General features: G+C 32.3%; 1 long non-coding RNA gene across 1 annotated transcript; it reads left to right on the forward strand.

The window, feature by feature from the left end:
* Positions 1 to 1368: 1368 nt before the first annotated feature.
* On the forward strand, positions 1369 to 3481 carry LOC147391525 (uncharacterized). The gene is made up of 3 exons (XR_015183173.1): positions 1369 to 1792; positions 2937 to 3081; positions 3172 to 3481. It is a non-coding gene; the product is annotated as an uncharacterized LOC147391525 (long non-coding RNA).
* The last annotated feature ends 10539 nt before the right edge of the window (positions 3482 to 14020 follow it).

Consider the following 14020-nt stretch of genomic DNA (forward strand, 5'->3'; position numbering starts at 1 on the left):
GTTAACTTAACGATCATAATATATCTATGAAATTGAACCAAATTAGATCGATATTCCCCTATTGCATTGGATTGGGTCTAGAGCTTAAAACGATACATTCAATTGGGTTCAGATTGGTTAGGGTCTACTAAATTTCTTATCGAATTAGTACAAATCTGATTCAAATCCAATTCATTGATGGTCCAATTCTATACACAGATTTAACTAATCGAATATTTGAATGAATGTTAATTCAATTCAACCTAAAACTGGTTTAAACCAAGTTTGATAGCCAACATAGAAACTTATAGTAAATATAGTTCTTAATATTTGAAATATTTAAAAGGACCGATTAGTTGTAGGTCACGTAATGCCAGTTGCAATCCATCACTAAAACACCAACCTTGCACTTCATGTAATTGATTGCAGTCCAAAAAAGAAAAAAGAAAATTGAAAAAGTGTTCTCCTTGCTTTTCTTCTTCTTCATCATCTTTTAATTTTTCTTGATCAGTCAACACTAACAATTGGCCGTATTACTGACCTTTTTTCCTTCTTCCATCGACGGTACTCTATATTTATGGCTACAATGTTGAGAGGTCGTCTCGTCTCTACGATTGCAATTAACGAAAATACCAAGAGAATAGGAATGAAAAGGATTAAATGAGTTACGTAACTCGATGACATACATGTCGATGGTACTTATCCCAAGTCTAAACCCTATTAGTTGGGTTTCATGCTTACAAGTTCAGGAATCAGGATCATGTGTTTCTTCCATAAGTCACCCATAAATTATTTTTAAATATTTAATACATTTATTTGACTCACTATTTGTCGAGTAAATGAGTTTGAGAGTTCTAACACTTTTTAATTTTAAAATAATTAAATATATAGGGCCAAATTAAACAATAAAGTTGCTTAAACTTTCACTAATACTAGATCGATTTGTCACGTCATTGTTCTCATATAATTCCCCAAAGTGTGGTTTGTTAAAACCCATTATCTTTGGTCATAGTAATCCACATACTAAAAAGGGAAAGAAGGACCCCATCGTTTGAAAAAAATAAAAATTGATTGGTTATCCATAGCAAGAAGTGGTATCGAAAAAAGTTTGGTTGAATAATCTCCTTTTCCAAGTAAAATAGAACAAAATTCATTATCTATGAGTTTTACCAATAGAACCAATCAGGTACTACTTCTCGGGAAGATTTGCATTGGGTCAGTAAAATATAACGTAGTGTAAACCCAACCATTCTCATTTGTTGAATTGCCATTGGGATTGACGAACCAAATATTGCAAATGAATTTTTTTCCCCTAAATACTTTGCTCGGGCCTCTTCATCTTTATATATATATATAATAATCTATATATATTATAGGGAGCGGTTCGGCAGCCCCAAACTCTTCCAAGCTTCGTGCCAAGTTTTTCAAGGCGTCAGATTATAATGCATCCGATGGTTCGGATATAATATTACGGTTTTTAAGTTGAAAAGAAAGTTAATTAAATCGGACCCTCTAAAAATATTTTATTTGCTTTTAACTCCCTCTCTCTTATCAAACCTTCCTTTCTCTCTTCGACTCATCTTCTTCGTTCAAGCAGAACGAAGCTCCGTGCCCTCCCTCTCCCTCTCCCTCCCTCTCTCTCTCTCTCTCTCTCTCTCTCTCTCTCAAGTTTTAGATCGAACGACCCGACGCCGTCGATCTCTCTCAAGAGTTACAGTTCGAACTGCCTTCAGATCTCATCTTCTTTGGAGCTCTCTCAACCCTCTCTCGCCGTCGTCGACGCCGTCAATCTCTTGCTGTTTTCAACGAACGGGTATTTATTTAACTCCTTTTTTTTTTTAGGAAAATCGATTGGGGTTTTATTTATTTATTTATTGTAGTTGTTGTTCTTGAACTTAGGTTTAATGTGGATGGTTTTATTTATTTTTTTTAACTTAAACGATTTGCATTCTGTTACTACTGCTCATAGTTAGTCTATGGAAATTTTTTTTTTTTTTAATGATTGTTTCTTGAAATCCCTCATTACCTCGTTTTCTTGAATTTCTCTTTGAAAATCAAATTTCTTTTATTTATCTATATTTACTCTGGTATCAAGGAATAATAGTTAGGCTTTGATCTCATGGTTTAGGAAATTGCAGTGCTTCGCCCCAGTCCATGTTTGAAATTATTGTTGCATATATATCTCTTTAGAATGTGTTGTTTACTAACTTAAAAGGCTATTTCACAGTTTTTCCTGTTTCCTCCCATTGACATGCTTATTAATCTTGACTTTTGTAACATCAAGTATTTCCTGTTACATAAATTGATGGATATTAGCATAGCATTAGATTTTGACTTATCCCACTTAATATTTTCAGCAGAAACTTACTATTCATTTCACAAAATAGTTTAAAATATTTTGGTGGACAATGAATTTCTACCGAAAATTTTTGGAAATTTTTTTGGGTTCTACTTGTTACAGAATCCCTCTGTTTGAACAATTGTTTTTCTAAACTCTCTCTTGATTTGTTTTGTTATTTGGATCCTGATTTTTGTAAAAAAAAACGACCCCAACTTTTGCTAATGCCAATCCAATTCATATGTAAATCATCAAATAATTAGCACACATCTTGTGGTGGTGGGATTAGGAAAATTTGGTGTGACAAAAGAATCTACGTAAAAAGAAGACGTGTGCAACTTATGGCAAATATTGCAAAGAAATGGGGATTACTCAGACAACAATAGCAGCGCTATAAGATGTAGAGCACAAAATAACAAATGTGAGCAGTCTTCATTGGTGTTGTCAACAGTCTTTGTTGCAGAGGGTCAAACCCTCTCAATTGACTTATATATGTTCCTTAGCTTATCACCTATATAGGCTACTCATACATTTACATATCTTTTAAATTCCTTACCAATAAGGAAATGTGAGCTTAATTTATGTATTTTTTGATGATGTGTATTTTTTTTTGGTGCAGTGGGTACATGGCTCCTAAATATCTTGTTCAAGGGGAACTAACAAATAAAACAGATGTTTATAGTTTTGGAGTTATAATTCTTGAAATTGTATGTGGTAGGAAGAACACTGTTTTCATGCAGGAGTCATGTTTCATTCTACAAACAGTAAGATTCTTTCTCCTTTGTGCATTGTGTCAAATGTTCTTTAACATGAACGTGGTGTCTGATAAGAGCGTTTTTCCTTAACTGTGTCAGGTTTGGAATCATTATAAATCAAATTCATTCCTAGAATCTGTTGATCCTTCCTTGAGAGGTAATTTTCCAGTGACGGAGGCATCAAATATTCTACAAATTGGGCTTCTATGCACACAGGCTTCAGTTTCATTAAGGCCATCCATGTCCAAAGTGGTTCAAATGCTAACCGATAAAGAATACATCATTCCTTTGCTAATGCAACCACCATTTCTAAATGCTAGTTTTCGTCAATTTTCCTTCATGAAGTTTGTAAAAATTACAATCAATTAGGAATCTTCTATTGAATCTCTGCACTCTATTCTTTTTCTTAGATTAGTTCCTTCTCTTTGTTTTTTTTGTTAATAGCTATTTTAAATCTAATAAGATTTGCACCAAGGTGGGATTCAAATGAAACATGCCATTTCTTGATGGAATCGATTGATCATTGATGGTGTTGTGCTTATTCAGTTTTTAGATTCCATGTTGCAGTATATAGACGTGCGCGCACGATCATGTGCAATGGATGAGATGAGACAAGATGTGAAATCAAGTTTTAAAATCATGCGTACAACTCTTACCTTGGACTGTTATCAAACAATGAGGCAAAGTTCAAAGCCTTCTATGAAAGGTTCATCTTGCTGTAGATGGAAGAGGAAACTATGGTGATTGAATTTAATTCCTTATTGCTTGTTAAGGTACCAAAATGGGTGCTCTTATGCTTTGATAATTGATGGATGGTTGGGGACTATAAGGGAGAAATTATTAAAATTAAACTAAGTTATTGTGCTTGTGTTTGGGAAAGGAAATTCTCTTGTGCACCCATTTTCTAAAATGGACACCAGTAGTGGAGAGTCACTACGTTTTTATCCAATTAGGAGGGAGCTTCTGGTGGTTAAGATTTACACCAGGAGTCACATCTTATTATAAAAATTAATTCCCATTCCTATTAAAGCCAAATGGTCCTAAAACAAGAATTGTAGATATTGGATCCAGATGGGTATCCAATCAATTAAGTACCCATCAACATCCCTAGTTAAAGATGGTTAAGAGATCAAAATCAATATGATAAAGTGATATTAACCATCCAATCTATTTTATTCTGCACGAAACAATACCATTGATTGATCAAACAAAAGGTAAATAATTGCAGGAGAATGAAACCATGTCCTTCATTGGATAAGCTGTAGCATTCCATTACAAATTTCTTTCACAAATGGGAAAAATGTTACAATATGAAAAATAGAGCCCAGATGCACACAGTAACAATTATCACTTGTAATAGAAACTGATCACACTGTCTGTACATTGTTCCTAGTAATATCCCTCATGCATGGAACAACACATACTAAGGACCTTGGTAAGCTCAAGCTCATCCCTCAGCTTCTTGATGACATGTCTTGCACCCCATATTCTCTTTTCGATGGTAGGCCATAGATCAATGGTCTTCCAATCTACGATAAAAATGAACATTTAAAAAAAATATTGATAAAAAAGCAAAGAATAAAGTACAAGTGTGAAAAAAAGCATTCAACAAAGGCTAGTTACAACTCTAATTAAAAGGAATATACAGTCGAATTCAACAAGGGCTAGTTATGAGTCAATCGAATTCTTGAGTAGAGAAAGAACGAAGAAAATCACACTGATCAAAAGAAATTGCATATATGCTGCTTGATAGTTATTGATTTAATGAACCAATTATAACAAGTGAAACACTTCTTTTAAATTTAATGAATAAATTTGGTATGCAGTCCCTTTATCCCAATAAAATACCACCAACATAAACAAGTCATAAACACATAAAAACTACATTATACAAGTGATCTTGCCAGGTACCATTGCTAAGAAAGAGAAGTGTTTTGAGAACACTAAATTTATACAAGTCTTCTTTTCCTTTTCCTGGTCCAGAGCAAATTTTTGTGAGCTTCTATGCTCTATGACTTGTTGTTTGTGACCATTATTTGGTGGGGTTTCAATTCAAAATAGTCGAAATTAGACTTCATAAATTTTTTTTCACAAAAAATTAAGATCCAAATAACAAAACAAATCAAGAGAGAGTTAAAAAAAAATATATATATATATTGTTCAAACAAAGGGATTCTGTAACAAGTAGAACCCAAAAAATTTCGGTAGAAATTCATTGTCCACCAAAATATTTGGAACTATTTTGTGAAATGAATAATAAGTTTCTGCTGAAATATCTACAAGAAACTATCAGTAAATTTCACGGCCAACATTTTTGTGAAAGAAATATTAAGTGGGATAAGTCAAAATCTAATGCTATGCTAATATCCATCAATTTATGTAACAAGAAATACTTGATGTTACAAAAGTCAGGATTAATAAGCATGTCAATGGGAGGAAACAGGAAAAAAAAACTGTGAAATAGCCTTTTAAGTTAGTAAACAACACATTTTAAAGAGATATATATGCAACAATATTTTCAAACATGGACTGGGGCGAAGCACTGCAATTTCCTAAACCATGAGACCAAAGCCTAACTATTATTCCTTGATACCAGAGTAAATATAGATAAATAAAAGAAATTTGATTTTCAAAGAGAAATTCAGGAAAACGAGGTAATGAGGGATTTCAAGAAACAATCATTAAAAAAATAAAATTTCCATAGACTAACTATGAGCGGTAGTAACAGAATGCAAATCGTTTAAGTTAAAAAAAATAAATAAAACCATCCACATTAAACCTAAGTTCAAGAACAACAACTACAATAATAAAATAAAAAAAAATAAAAATAAACCCAAATCGATTTTCCTAAAAAAAAAAAAAAAGAGTTAAATAAATACCCGTTCGTTGAAAACAGCGAGAGATTGACGGCGTCGACGACGGCGAGTGAGGGTTGACAGAGCTCCGAAGAAGATGAGATCTGAAGGTAGTGTGAACTGTAACTTGAGAGAGAGATCGACGGCGTCGGGTCGTTCGATCTAAAACTTGAGAGAGAGAGAGAGAGAGAGAGAGAGAGAGAGAGAGAGAGGGAGAGGGAGAGGGAGGGCACGGAGCTTCGTTCTGTTTGAATGAAGAAGATGATTCGAAGAGAGAGAGGAAGGTTTGAAAAGAGAGAAGGAGTTAAAAGTAAATAAAAGATTTTTAGAGGGGTCCGATTTTAATAAACTTTCTTTTTAACTTAAAACCGTAATATTAGATCCGAACCGTCGGATGCATTATAATCTAACGTCTTGAAAAACTTGGCACGAAGCTTGGAAGAGTTTGGGGCTGCCGAACCGTCCCCATATATATATATATATATATATATATATATATATATATATATATATATAGTTTTAAACTTCTAATTTAAAATAGAAAAAAAAATTATAGCTGTAATTATAGCATGTATGCTTGAATTATGTATAGAGAGATTTACCGGACAGGCCTCTCTGTTGTAATTTTATTATAAAATCTCCCTTACTTTATCAAATTTATTACTTGAATAAACCTTACTTTATGAATCACGCTATTATGATTAATGTAATAGGTTTTCAAATCTTACTATTATAGGAGTCCTTGGACCCAAATGGATTATAAAAAGGAAATTTAGCCTTACCTTCTATAAAATTGACGAAATTAGTGATACCTCCCGTGAAATGCAAGATGAGGTCTGCCCCCTTGACTTTTATCGACTTAGTCAAACTGTTAATGAAAAAATTTCTCTGTTGATAGAAGGTTTGAAATGACTATTATACTCTCATTTAGGAGAAATTACCAAAATATCCTTCATTCAAACAAAATCTAATGGAGTTCAAATCCCTCATTCGATGAAGAATGAATAAAGTTTGGAAACCCTAGATCTAATGAATCAACCATGGCGTCTAAATCCTAACCCTCGGTTAAATGGAGGCTTGCAATTGGATCTCCTCTCTTTCTCTCTCTCTCTCTTTTTCTTCTTCTTCATTCGAGGGGATTTGGTATGAATCTCCCACAGTTAGTTAATTGGAGATCGAGTGGCTAGATTTCTTTATGCCAAGGTTTTATGATGATACAACCATTAACGAGTCGTGTATGTTGCAAAGAGACCTAATTAGATTTGAAATTCAAGTTGGGAAAGAGTCTGACTAGCTTAACTAAGTTAGTAAGGATTAAGGCCCTTGGGCTCAACTTTTGAAATTTAAAAACATGATCCAATGCTTCATGGTTGTAAAGGATACAATTCTATGAACTTTGAAAAATCAAATCCCAAAAATAATTATTTTTCACCGTTGAATTTCAATTTTAAGTTTGGAAGTTTGGTAGCCATCCATTTTCAAAACCTTAAATCAAGTTTAAAAAAAAAATTATTTTTTCTAATTTTGTTTTTGGATATGAGTTTTACGATGCAAATTAGAGGGTTGTGGTGTTGAATGACTAAGGTGGTAATCCATTTGAGCAAGCCGGTCCTTAATATCACTCAAATATTTACTAAGTTAGTTAGGAAAATGTTTCTCTTGGGGGGTGGGGAAGAGTCACAATCGTGAACGATGTCTTGCTCTATATCAACAACTTTGTATATGTGGCACGTTTTGTTTTGATTTAAAACCCATAGGGCTCCATGTACGACTTGTGTTGGGAGCACAAAGTATTTTAAACACTAACAAAATCTTGCATGTAGACATTGTTCTGGATCTTGATTCTTTGAGGAAAATCGAAGTTAAGATTACATAATCTAGTGAGGGTACTTATTAAATGAGGATATTACAGTCATTTCACACTTTCAGTTAACAGAGAACTATTTTTGTTAACGGTTTTACCAAGTCAACAAAAGCCAAGGGGGGATAGACATCATCTTGCATTTCACCTTCGGGGGGGGGGGGGGGGGGTGGTTATTTTATGGGAGATAAGACCTAATTTCCCATTATAAAATTAGCAATCCAACGACACAGACTTAGATCGGCTCTATGCTCCAATTAGGCCTAAATTGGATATGCCCTTCAAGTAATATAAAATTATATGCATTTTTTGAAATCATTTGGAGCTATTTTATATTATTTTTAATTAAAATAGGACTTGAACTTGAATCTAGGTCATGGGATCAACATTTAACACTCTACATGCCTAAAGCCTTTACCAACTTAGCTAGAAAAAAATTCCATAATATGTTTTAGTTATATTTGTTAAAAATCACACATCTATATGTACATTATGTGTGTATATATATATGGGAGTGGTTCATGGAACAATAATCGTGACAAAATTTATGAAAATGATTTTTTGTATGCCATTTTTGATGGGGTTAGAAGTTTCGGAATGGGTTGATTTTTTATGAGGATGATCTCTATGGTGAGGAGATCATCCTTAAAATAAAAATAAAAAATCAATACATTCTTAAACTTCTAACTCCATCAAAAGTGGTTTACAAAAATTTTGATAGTCCATACTTCTTCAACTTCTAAATTAGGGTTAGACATTTCAGAATGAGCTGATTTTTTGTAAGGATAATCTCCTCACCATAGAGATCATCCTCACTAAAAATCAGCCCATTCCAAAACTTCTAACCCATCAATAGTGATTTACAAAAAATCATTACATAGATTTTGTCACAATTATTATCCCTTAAAACACCCCCATATCTTTGCAACTTCAACATTAAGGCCATAACCCTTCTTTTTTGGGTAGGCTGAGGCTGAGGTAACAAGCCTACTGGCTCAATTGATGCCACTAGAACCCACCATCCCCACATTAAAAAATTGAAAGGTGGTGGAGTCATTAAAAAGATAAAAAGTATCTTCTGCAATTCATACAATGCGTAAAATAAGTTAACCAGTGCACGATTTGACGATCGCAAGTCCTCATGAGTTAGTTGAACCTACGTTACTTAGTTTGTTGGGTTTGCTTTGTTTTTATTCGGGTTCGCTACTCTAAAGCAAACCTAGTTCGTGTGTGATATGTGGGCATCGCACGTGCCCCAAGACTAATCCTTGGACAAGACCATGATTTATGAACTGGGCAAAGCCTAGGAATATCCGTTTATCAAAAAAATAAATTCTAAAAATTGGTGTGGCAATATGAGCTGTCTTTTCTTTTTTGGGATAAGTTAGGACCTAACCCACGATATGATAATTGTGGTCCACATAATGAATTAGTTGATCTATGAAGTCGTGTATGAACCATCAATTCCCCAGCAGTGTAATTGTTAAACCTAACATCATTTTGTTGTAGTTATTCGCAGGCCACACATTAAAATGGTAAAGGTTGCCCTTATTGGAAAAATAGAATGCTTATCCACCATCCAAACATTCACTGATTTAATAGAAAGGTTGGTGCGACGATATTTTCGCTTTTTAAAATTTTTATTTATTTTAAATTTAAGTGAAATTATGCTTCCACTCCCTGTAGTTTGGCATAATTCTATGTCAATGGCCTACCGTTTTGACAAATTTACCTCCCTATAGTTATCTAATAGGGCTCATTTAGACCCCTTCCCTCTACTTGTTGTCTACCAAATAATTAAAAATTAGTTTTATTTTTTAAATTATAAACATTTTACCCTTTTTAAAATGTTATTTATTTTTTATTTTTTATAAATAAAAATATCACTGTTAAAAATGGATTCATGCGACAAGAGTGTAAATGAAAAGGGGCGTTTCTATCGTTTTAAAATTTAATTTTTTTAATAAAAAAAAAATTAAATGAGAGGGTGAAAGAATAAAATAACATCTAAAACTTCACACCATCTGCAAAAGGTGAGGTAAGTGCAATTGTCAAAATTTTAAATTTTAGGGGGTCAACATGGACTTATACCAAACCACAAGGGAGAGAAGCGTAATTTACCCTTACATTAAAAAGGGCTGTCATGAGCCTGGTTTAGGCCCAGTCTTTTCCATCGTAGACTGGGTTTGTGTTAGGGGTGGCAATGGGTCAGGTCGTGTTCGTGTTATATTGAGGTAAGGGTATTATGAAAATTTATCTAACCCAAACTAAACCCATTCAATAATCGTGTCATAAACTTAAACCTGACCCAACCCATTTATAACCTATTTAATAAAATTCTAATCTTTATATAAAAAAATAAGTTCCATTTCTACCACCAAAAATACAACATCATTACTAAAAATAAAGTCACACAACTGTAAACTAAGTTCAATGGTGAAAAATAACATTGTTTTGAATTTTTTTTCAAAATTTGTAGAAGTTTGTTCTTTACAATCATATGGCATCAGTTCATGCTTTTGGATGCCATAAGGTGATGTGGTCAGAAAACTTTCCTTACTAACTTAGTAAGGAAAGTTAGTAAGGAAAGTTTTTTCCAATATTAGAAATTAAATACCACATACCTCTAGATTTTAATGAAAAAATGGAGTAAAAAAATATAAATATAAATAAATAACTTATTATTAATAATAGTGTTTTTTCTTTCCCAAACTAAAATTTAACCATTTATTAATTTAAAAATATCATAAAACACCCTTTATATTTTATAGAATTTTACAAAAAAACATATATATTATGAATTTTTTTAAGGAAATTAAAAAAAAAAATCATTTAAAAAATTCTTAAATAATTGTTGGTATATTACAACTATTATGTGATAAGGTCATGTTGAGATTGCCACCCCTAGTTTTAGTCATTGGGCTATGTTGGGCTCAATTCATATCTAGAGTCAGGCTCAGGTTTGGGAGTTAGGCCCGTTGGATGGCCCGAAATGAACTTATATTATAATTTCATCCATAATATTGTCATTTTATTTTGCTTATCGTAATGAGACTAGTACCAAAGTCCCACATGCAACTAGTTGAGCCAAGCTCAACCTCAGATTGGAGGGTGGCCCTAAGGAATTCATTGCTTCTTGGGTTTTAGAACTCTTGATCTACTCTTCCTGAGGAACTTATCAAGTCTCGGCTTGCCAGTTGCATTCATAATATATTAAAACTATGTATAAGAAAATTTACCAGCCAGACCGGGCAATTAGTATCGGATCATTTACAGCTCGGTCCAAACCAAGTCCGTCCATTGACAACCCTTCATCTAACTTCTAAGTTGTGATCAAATCCATCATCGTTTAAATCCCTGGGCCCACATCTTGAACTACATGAATTACAGGCTGAATCCCTAGGTGTACCACATTACATAGAAAGCCCAAAAAATGCAAATCAAGTTTTCTCAGAGATATTTCATTGATAAACAATACCAGACTAGTGTTCTATGCATAAAATAACCCAATTTAGCTGGAGACTGCAACTTGGATGGGCCCAAACTGTCAAGTTTGGATTGGGTTTAAGAGCACTGCTTGGGATAAGTCTTGGGCCAAACTTTCTGAACCCCTTGAATTCGGGTCAAGTTGGCAGGCCTATTGGGCTATCTGAAAATCCAATTAGGACATCCAATTTTATTTCTTTTATTATTTTATTTATTTATTTTGGGTGCGAGATTATGGATTTTTGTAATATTATGTTAGTCTCTCCCAGAAAACTATTGTCTATGATGGTTTGAAAACACAACGACAAAGTTGGGATTTGGAAAAATATGGCAAGGGAAATTTTTTTTACAAATAATAATAATAAAAGTCAGTCAAGTTTAAAAAAAAAAATTGGGGGAAAAATAAAATATACTATTAATTATGGTAATATAAAATGTATATTTTATATATTAAACAAAATTACAAATTCATATATAAAAATGATATAAAAATCTAATTTTCAAAGCTTTGCGATTAAGTCAAGATTAAATCATTGATTGATAGAATCGTGAATTAATCACGACTTTTAAAAAAATTCAAAGAATTTTGTCACTATGTGTATGACAAATATATTCATGGCATTCTAAATTTTACCCTTTTAGGCTTGGGTTGATAGAAAAAGGACAATGGGCTAGGTATCCCAAACCAAGATTGGGTTGGGTTTTGGATATGGACATGGACATGGACATGGGTTTAGTTCCGGTAGTCCTAGAAATTTTTAGTCCGGATTCTAATGTTTTTATCTGGAAAATCAGTAGAAAAATGATTTTCTTGAAAAATATGATTTTTAGATGTATGATTTTGTATTTTGCCTGGAAAAAATTCTCACCAATGGACATTTTCCCATTTGAATGGGAAAATGGCTTGAAGCTTCCTTTAATTTTATTTTCTCGTTATTACCCCCGTCCAGAAAGTAAATACCAACAAAAGGGTAAAAACCTTACTTCTCTCAAGTCTCAACAACGAATCCATTATTTTTCAATACCTCTCAATGGTAGCAACTGCAACAATTGTTATATATTTTCCTGAACATAATAATAGAATTCTATGATAGAAATTTTTATACTTCTTACTGTTAAAATAAATGTTGATTAATATTTATTTAAAATTGATTCAAATAAAATTAATTTAACTTGTTTTAAAAATGACATTTGAAAGTTACCTTTTTGATTGGTGTACTTTTTGTTAATGAAAAAGTAAGTATATTTTTTAGAACATTTCTATTGGTTGATATCTTTTCACATAGATTGAAGATTATAAAAGTACTTTTTTGGCTCATTTTTTCAAATAATTTGTAAATCCCACATTGCTTTCTAAATGTTTTGGATGGATTTTTAAACCTATTCTCAATTCTTTCTTTATTTCAAAGACTCTCTCCTTGAGAGCTCCTAATGGCTTTTAGCTATATAGAATTAATATATATATATAATAATAATAATAATAATAATAATAATAATAATAAGAAAGAAAGAGAGAGAGAGAAAAAAAAAATTATATATATATATATATATATATATATATATATATATATATATATATAATAATAATAATAATAATAATAAGAAAGAAAGAAAAGAAAGAGAGAGAGAGAAAAAAAAATTAAATATTAAAGAGGGCCATCCAAATTTGGATAGGCACCAAAATCGATCTAATAGGTATCGAAAGGACCCACAGGGTGCTTAACGGATTCTTTGATCCGAATAGGTGCCTAGTAGTTCCAATGGATTTCATACCTATTGAGTTTCTTAATCCATTTACGAATGTATATGACTTTTGTAATTGTTATCTATTTATAAAGATTAATTATGTTAAAATTTAAAATAATTCAAAATTTTCTACAAAAAGAGGTATTCGTGTATCTGAGATTTTGTGTAACAGATTTTCTCAAAATAGTATAAATTTTGAGGAAATATACAGTTGTGATAAAACTGGGCTCTGTTGTATCCTGAGGACAAGTTCGTCAGTAACCCATCTGCATCTTCATGTTTAATCGGAGTGGAGGCATTTGTTATCTATAAGACAACATAGAGTACTATGTACCTCAGAATAATTTTTTTCTTATTTTCAAATTCTATTTTTCTAACACTTACAAGTACAGAAAGTGCGTCTTAAATGATAAATGTTCCATTAAAAATATTCTTATAATTCTTCTCCATAAGAAAGTATTAGATAGACTAAAATAGAACAATGGAAGAATCCAACTCTTTAACTTTGTAGCCATACAAAACGAAAAAAATTTGAGGCAGATGAAAACTCATTTTCTTTCCACTTTTTTATTTTATTTTATTTTTATGGTAGAAGATAAACACTTGAAAAATATTTGAGAAAAAAAGAAAAACTCTAGAAGACATAGAATATGAAATGGCTAACAATTGGATTATAAAATGGGATAGAAACTGACCTTGGAACAATTAATTATGAGATGGCTAATCGATTGAATCAATGTAATGTGGTGTTGCCTCGTCATGCACGCAAATTCCCCCATTTCTGCAAAAACACTAAAATAAAAAGCCAAAAACTACTCTAATTTTCCATACTGTTTGAAATAAAAGTTAGGGGCTTTCCCCTAGTGATAGGTTTGATGCTTCGTATGCCTCCGATTATGGTAGTGGGATTTTGTCCATAAAAAAAAAATCAATAAAATCATAAAAATGCAACTGAAGTTGACGAGGAGTGGAAGAGACGAACATTGAAGAGGTGAGATGT

Source organism: Akebia trifoliata, chromosome 11 (genome assembly GCF_017979445.1).
Source record: "Akebia trifoliata isolate Shusen 1 chromosome 11, ASM1797944v1, whole genome shotgun sequence".
In the NCBI taxonomy this organism is placed as follows: Eukaryota; Viridiplantae; Streptophyta; class Magnoliopsida; order Ranunculales; family Lardizabalaceae; genus Akebia; species Akebia trifoliata.